General features: G+C 50.1%; 1 non-coding gene across 1 annotated transcript; it reads left to right on the top strand.

Moving 5' to 3' along the window:
• The first annotated feature begins 6,050 nt into the window (after positions 1 to 6,050).
• LOC143176380 (5.8S ribosomal RNA) lies at positions 6,051 to 6,205 on the top strand. Its single transcript, XR_013000937.1, has one exon. It is a non-coding gene; the product is annotated as a 5.8S ribosomal RNA (ribosomal RNA).
• Positions 6,206 to 7,500: the final 1,295 nt, after the last annotated feature.

Below are 7,500 nucleotides of genomic sequence, written 5' to 3' on the forward strand. Positions count from 1 at the left end.
ATGGGACGATCCACGCGAAGAGTTGTTACGTGCTCGCGCGAGGTGCGATAGCGTCGATTCGCTTTTCTGTACGGGGAGAAATAGAACGATGAGCTGACTTATCGGGTCTTCGTTGGAATTACCGTCGCTGGCATTGTAAACTCCAGATGACCTTGTGATTCCTTCGTCGGGCACTGGTAAAGGGTGGCGATGATTCGTTCTATAATAGAAATACCCGTCGTAGCGTTTCGGCCTAGTCACCCGCCACGAAACACTCTCTCGTCGTGGAATCCCCGCGTCGGAGAGTAAAACGCCGAAGGCTTACTTATGAAACTTACGTCTCTCGACGATGGGACGATCCACGCGAAGAGTTGTTACGTGCACGCGTATGGTGCGATTGCGTCGATTCGCTTTTCTGTACGGGGAGCAATAGAACGTTGAGTTGACTTATCGGGTCTTCGTTGGAATTACCGTCGCTGGCATTGTAAACTCCAGATGACCTTGTGATTCCTTCGTCGGGCACTGGTAAAGGGTGGCGATGATGCGTTCTATAATAGAAATACCCGTCGTAGCGTTTCTTCCGAGTCAACCCGCTCACGAAACACTCTCTCGTCGTGGAATCCCCGCGTCGGAGAGTAAAACGCGAATTCATAGTATGGAAACTTACGTCTCTCGACGATGGGACGATCCACGCGAAGAGTTGTTACGTGCACGCGTATGGTGCGATTGCGTCGATTCGCTTTTCTGTACGGGGAGTAATAGAACGTTGAGTTGACTTATCGGGTCTTCGTTGGAATTACCGTCGCTGGCATTGTAAACTCCAGATGACCTTGTGATTCCTTCGTCGGGCACTGGTAAAGGGTGGCGATGATGCGTTCTATAATAGAAATACCCGTCGTAGCGTTTCTTCCGAGTCAACCCGCTCACGAAACTCTCTCTCGTCGTGGAATCCCCGCGTCGGAGAGTAAAACGCGAATTCATACTATGAAAACTTACGTCTCTCGACGATGGGACGATCCACGCGAAGAGTTGTTTACGTGCACGCGTATGGTGCGATTGCGTCGATTCGCTTTTCTGTACGGGGAGAAATAGAACGTTGAGTTGACTTATCGGGTCTTCGTTGGAATTACCGTCGCTGGCATTGTAAACTCCAGATGACCTTGTGATTCCTTCGTCGGGCACTGGTAAAGGGTGGCGATGATGCGTTCTATAATAGAAATACCCGTCGTAGCGTTTCTTCGGAGTCAACCCGCTCACGAAACTCTCTCTCGTCGTGGAATCCCCGCGTCGGAGAGTAAAACGCGAATTCATACTATGAAAACTTACGTCTCTCGACGATGGGACGATCCACGCGAAGAGTTGTTTACGTGTACGCGTATGGTGCGATTGCGTCGATTCGCTTTTCTGTACGGGGAGAAATAGAACGTTGAGTTGACTTATCGGGTCTTCGTTGGAATTACCGTCGCTGGCATTGTAAACTCCAGATGACCTTGTGATTCCTTCGTCGGGCACTGGTAAAGGGTGGCGATGATGCGTTCTATAATAGAAATACCCGTCGTAGCGTTTCTTCCGAGTCAACCCGCTCACGAAACTCTCTCTCTCGTCGTGGAATCCCCGCGTCGGAGAGTAAAACGCCGAAGGCTTACTATGAAACTTACGTCTCTCGACGATGGGACGATCCACGCGAAGAGTTGTTACGTGCACGCGTATGGTGCGATTGCGTCGATTCGCTTTTCTGTACGGGGAGTAATAGAACGTTGAGTTGACTTATCGGGTCTTCGTTGGAATTACCGTCGCTGGCATTGTAAACTCCAGATGACCTTGTGATTCCTTCGTCGGGCACTGGTAAAGGGTGGCGATGATGCGTTCTATAATAGAAATACCCGTCGTAGCGTTTCTTCCGAGTCAACCCGCTCACGAAACTCTCTCTCGTCGTGGAATCCCCGCGTCGGAGAGTAAAACGCGAATTCATACTATGAAAACTTACGTCTCTCGACGATGGGACGATCCACGCGAAGAGTTGTTTACGTGCACGCGTATGGTGCGATTGCGTCGATTCGCTTTTCTGTACGGGGAGAAATAGAACGTTGAGTTGACTTATCGGGTCTTCGTTGGAATTACCGTCGCTGGCATTGTAAACTCCAGATGACCTTGTGATTCCTTCGTCGGGCACTGGTAAAGGGTGGCGATGATGCGTTCTATAATAGAAATACCCGTCGTAGCGTTTCTTCCGAGTCAACCCGCTCACGAAACTCTCTCTCGTCGTGGAATCCCCGCGTCGGAGAGTAAAACGCGAATTCATACTATGAAAACTTACGTCTCTCGACGATGGGACGATCCACGCGAAGAGTTGTTTACGTGCACGCGTATGGTGCGATTGCGTCGATTCGCTTTTCTGTACGGGGAGAAATAGAACGTTGAGTTGACTTATCGGGTCTTCGTTGGAATTACCGTCGCTGGCATTGTAAACTCCAGATGACCTTGTGATTCCTTCGTCGGGCACTGGTAAAGGGTGGCGATGATGCGTTCTATAATAGAAATACCCGTCGTAGCGTTTCTTCCGAGTCAACCCGCTCACGAAACTCTCTCTCGTCGTGGAATCCCCGCGTCGGAGGGTAAAACGCGATATATAATAGTATATGCCAGTGGTTCGCGCGCGTCGTCTCTGAGATACGCGGTCGACAGAGTTCCGAAAACACGTGATGTGCCACGATTTCCGTGCGTCTTACATCTTTCGACGATGGGACGATCCACGCGAAGAGAACGTTCGTGCTTGCGTGAGGTGCAACAGCGTCGATTCGCTTTTCTGTACGGGGAGAAATAGAACGTTGAGTTGACTTATCGGGTCTTCGTTGGAATTACCGTCGCTGGCATTGTAAACTCCAGATGACCTTGTGATTCCTTCGTCGGGCACTGGTAAAGGGTGGCGATGATTCGTTCTATAATAGTAATACCCGTCGTAGCGTTTCGACCGATGTCACCCGCCACGAATGTCTCTCTCGACGTGGAAACCCCGCGCCGAAGAGTAAACGCGAAGGCTTACCATACGAAAGAAAACGGTATTATACGCCTGTGGTATGTGCGTCTCGGCTCTGTGATACGCGATCGGCAGAGTTACAAAAAAACGTTGATGGGCCACGATTTCCGTGCGTCTTACATCTTTCGACGATGGGACGATCCACGCGAAGAGTAGTTACGTGCTCGCGCGAGGTGCGATAGCGTCGATTCGCTTTTCTGTACGGGGAGAAATAGAACGATGAGTTGACTTATCGGGTCTTCGTTGGAATTACCGTCGCTGGCATTGTAAACTCCAGATGACCTTGTGATTCCTTCGTCGGGCACTGGTAAAGGGTGGCGATGATTCGTTCTATAATAGAAATACCCGTCGTAGCGATTCGGCCGAGACACCCGCCACGAAACTCTCTCTCGTCGTGGAATCCCCATGTCGGAGAGTAAAACGCGAAGGCTAACTATATAAGAAACATATAGTATTATTTATGCCTGTGGTTCTCCGTTTGTCCTACTCTCAGATACGCGACTCGGAGAGTTACGAATAATCGTGATGGACCACGATTTCTGTACGTCTTACATCTTTCGACGATGGGACGATCCACGCGAAGAGATCATTCCTGCTTGCGTGAGGTGCGATAGCGCCGATTCGCTTTTCTGTACGGGGAGAAATAGAACGATGAGTTGACTTATCGGGTCTTCGTTGGAATTACCGTCGCTGGCATTGTAAACTCCAGATGACCTTGTGATTCCTTCGTCGGGCACTGGTAAAGGGTGGCGATGATTCGTTCTATAATAGAAATACCCGTCGTAGCGATTCGGCCGTGTCACCCGCCACGAAAATCTCTCTCGTCGTGGAATCCCCGCGTCGTAGAGTAAACGCGAAGGCTTGCTATAGAAGACTATAGTTTATACGCCTGTGGTTCACCGGTTGCCTGCTCTCCGGGGTACGCGATCGCGCAGGAGTTACGGAAGAACTTGATGGGCCACGATCTCCAAGCGGCTATATCTTTCGACGATGGGACGATTCACGCGAAGAGAACGTTCGTGCATGCGTGAGGTGCGATAGCGTTGATTCGCTTGTCTGTACGGGGAGAAATAGAACGATGAGTTGACTTATCGGGTCTTCGTTGGAATTACCGTCGCTGGCATTGTAAACTCCAGATGACCTTGTGATTCCTTCGTCGGGCACTGGTAAAGGGTGGCGATGATTCGTTCTATAATAGAAATACCCGTCGTAGCGTTTCGACCGATGTCACCCGCCACGAAATTCTCTCTCGTCGTGGAATCCCCGCGTCGGAGAGTAACCGCCGAAGGCTTGCTATAGAAGACTATAGTTTATACGCCTGTGGTTCACCGGTTGCCGGCTCTCCGGGGCACGCGATCGCGCGAAGGTTACGGAGGGACGTGAAGCGCCCGAGCAATGAAACGTCCGCAGGAGGAAACGAGCAACCGCCGAACATTGTTTCGCGACGTTTCCATAATGTATTGTCGTTTCGCTCGCATCCCGCTTCTTTCCCCTAGTTTCCTCGACGCGTAGTTTCGCAGCCTTAGTGGACGAATCATTCTCGATTCGAGGAAAGATATGCAGTGGGGCGTGCAATGAGCCCGCCAGAGACCACGATCTCCAATGCGTCTTTACATCTTTCGACGATGGGATGATCCACGCGAAGAGAACGTTCGTGCTTGCGCGAGGTGCGTTAGCGTCGATTCGCTTTTCTGTACGGGGAGAAATAGAACGATGAGTTGACTTATCGGGTCTTCGTTGGAATTACCGTCGCTGGCATTGTAAACTCCAGATGACCTTGTGATTCCTTCGTCGGGCACTGGTAAAGGGTGGCGATGATTCGTTCTATAATAGAAATACCCGTCGTAGCGATTCGGCCGAGTCACCCGCCACGAAACTGTCTCTCTTTCGTCGTGGAAACCCCGCGTCGGAGAGTAAAACGCGCGAAGGCTGTGACTGTAACATATATATATACAGTATACAATGCCTGTGGTTTTTGCGCGTGTCGGCTCTTCGGTATACGCGATCGGCCAGAGTTACGGAGGGACGGTGAAGCGCACGAGAAATTGAAACGGCCGCACGATTGGAACCGAGCAACCGTCGAACATTGTTTCGCGACGTTTCCATAATGCGTTTTCGTTTCGCTCGCATACCGCTTCTTTTCCCCTAGTCTCTGAGACGCGTTTTCGAGCCGTTCTTCTACTATCGATTCTCGTAGAGAGAAGGGACCGGGTAGTCTGGAAGTGGAACCCGCATCTTGCGTGTACCGTACACGGAATTGAGAGGACCGGCCGTGAAGCTCGTTTTAAAGCCGTGCGTCTGACACCCAACTCTTGCGCGCCAATTTCGCGGCAAGAGATAATATGGGACGAATGACCGGCAAAGAGCCAGCTGTGAAGTCTGTTTTTTTAATCGAATCCGTGGACGTGTGTATGCCGTAGCGTCGCTCGTCGTGTTCGTTCATGGTCGTTCCGAGAGAAAGAACGAAAGCGGTAACGAAGGGACCGGCCGTGAAGCTCGTTTTAAAGCCGCGCGTCTGACACCCAACTCTTGCGCGCCAATTTCGCGGCAAGAGATAACATGGGACGAATGACCGGCAAAGAGCCAGCTGTGAAGTCTTTTTTCATTATTTTGCTTTCAATCGATCGATCGGTACGATTCGTGCAACGTTTCGCGCGATGCGACGCGAAAACATGCGCGCAACAATAGATGCGTCTGATCGGAAGAACGCGAGGGTCGACTGCACGCGATGGATTCAGTATCGGGTAGGATACAAAATATATCCCCGTCGTTTCCACGCGTGCGAGTCTTCTGCGTCTTTCGCGGGTTTTTGAATGCACTATACGCCCGGAACGTCGAGAAATATATACATATTACTTGAACGTTTTTCGTCTCGAAAGGCTTCGGTGTCGTCTCCAAGGCGACGCCTGAATCTCCTTCGCGCGCTGGTCGGAGATTCAGGTATCAACTTTTATCTTCTCTTTGAAAGAAGAGAGATATTAGGTCGAACAAATGAGAATAAAATTATATATGTGAAATATAAAATTTATACGATTACCCTGAACGGTGGATCACTTGGCTCGTGGGTCGATGAAGAACGCAGCTAATTGCGCGTCAACGTGTGAACTGCAGGACACATGAACATCGACATTTCGAACGCACATTGCGGTCCACGGATACAATTCCTGGACCACGCCTGGCTGAGGGTCGTTTACGTACCATACACTGCTTGCGTAGCTCTGTCAAATCCCCGCCGTCGTTCACCTCTTCGGATCGAACGTTTTTTTACCGAAGGGCGCAAAGAACGTTTCTGAGTCGGGTTAAGAGAAGGATGCTACGTACGAGCGAACGATGGGTGTCTCGTCGGCGTTTGTCGCGGACACGCGAAAATTCTGTGAATTTCACGGACAGTGTACGTTCTAGTTGTTGCAAAACGATCGGAATCGTTTGTATGGACTCGCGTGAGTGTTCGCGGCGTCGTGCGTCGTTCAATTACGACCGCCCGCGGATACCGCTCCACTGCGATATGGATCTGAGCGACAACTTTTTCGGCTGTTCGTGAGATGAACGGTTTCGTGTGTTTAGAAAAATTTTTTTTCCCGCGCTCCCGACGTCACCTGAAATGATGCGTCAGAGGTGAAAGAAAATATTAAGAAGTCGAGAGAGAGAGAGACTACACACGTTTTATTCATATTTTGTATACCGTGCGTGAGACGGATGTGCACGACACGTCGTATGTCGGTATATTACCGACTGGCCCCAGGGAGATTGTTTTCTTCCTCTCTTACGAATGAGATGTACGTTTCGGAGGATCGTCGTTACCGAAACACACGGCAAAACGAGACTTCTCGCAGCAGAACCTTTATACACAATACACATCGACTCTTTTTACCCCGAGAGAGAGAGAAAAGGTGTATTTCTTTTTTTTATTTTTCGAATTCGACGCACGAACGCTTTGACGACTGGAGAAAAACACGGTGTGTGTTAAAATCGTGCGGGACGAGCATGCGTATTCGTAACGGGTCGAATAGTTCTTATTCCCCGTCGTCGCGTGTCCTCGCTGGACCACCACCGTGCGCTTCCGCCACGTTCAGTTGAATTTCGAAATATATATATATAAAAAGAATCACCATATACTCTCTTTCGGGAGGTGTATTTTTATCGGTTTCTGCTATAGAGAAGAGACGGAGATCGTGTTGTGAGGTGTAACGTTTCTGTATCCCCGTTTCGGAGGATCGTCGTTATCGGCGGAACACACGTCAAAACGAGACTTCTCGCAGAACCTTTATACACAATACACATCGACTCTTTTACCCCGAGAGAGAGAAAAGGTGTTTTTCTTTTTTTTTTATTTTTCGAATTCGACGCACGAACGCTTTGACGACTGGAGAAAAACACGGTGTGTGTTAAAATCGTGCGGGACGAGCATGCGTATTCGTAACGGGTCGAATAGTTCTTATTCCCCGTCGTCGCGTGTCCTCGCTGGACCACCACCGTGCGCTTCC

The sequence above is a fragment of the Nomia melanderi genome, unplaced genomic scaffold, assembly GCF_051020985.1.
Source record: "Nomia melanderi isolate GNS246 unplaced genomic scaffold, iyNomMela1 scaffold0513, whole genome shotgun sequence".
NCBI lineage: Eukaryota > Metazoa > Arthropoda > Insecta > Hymenoptera > Halictidae > Nomia > Nomia melanderi.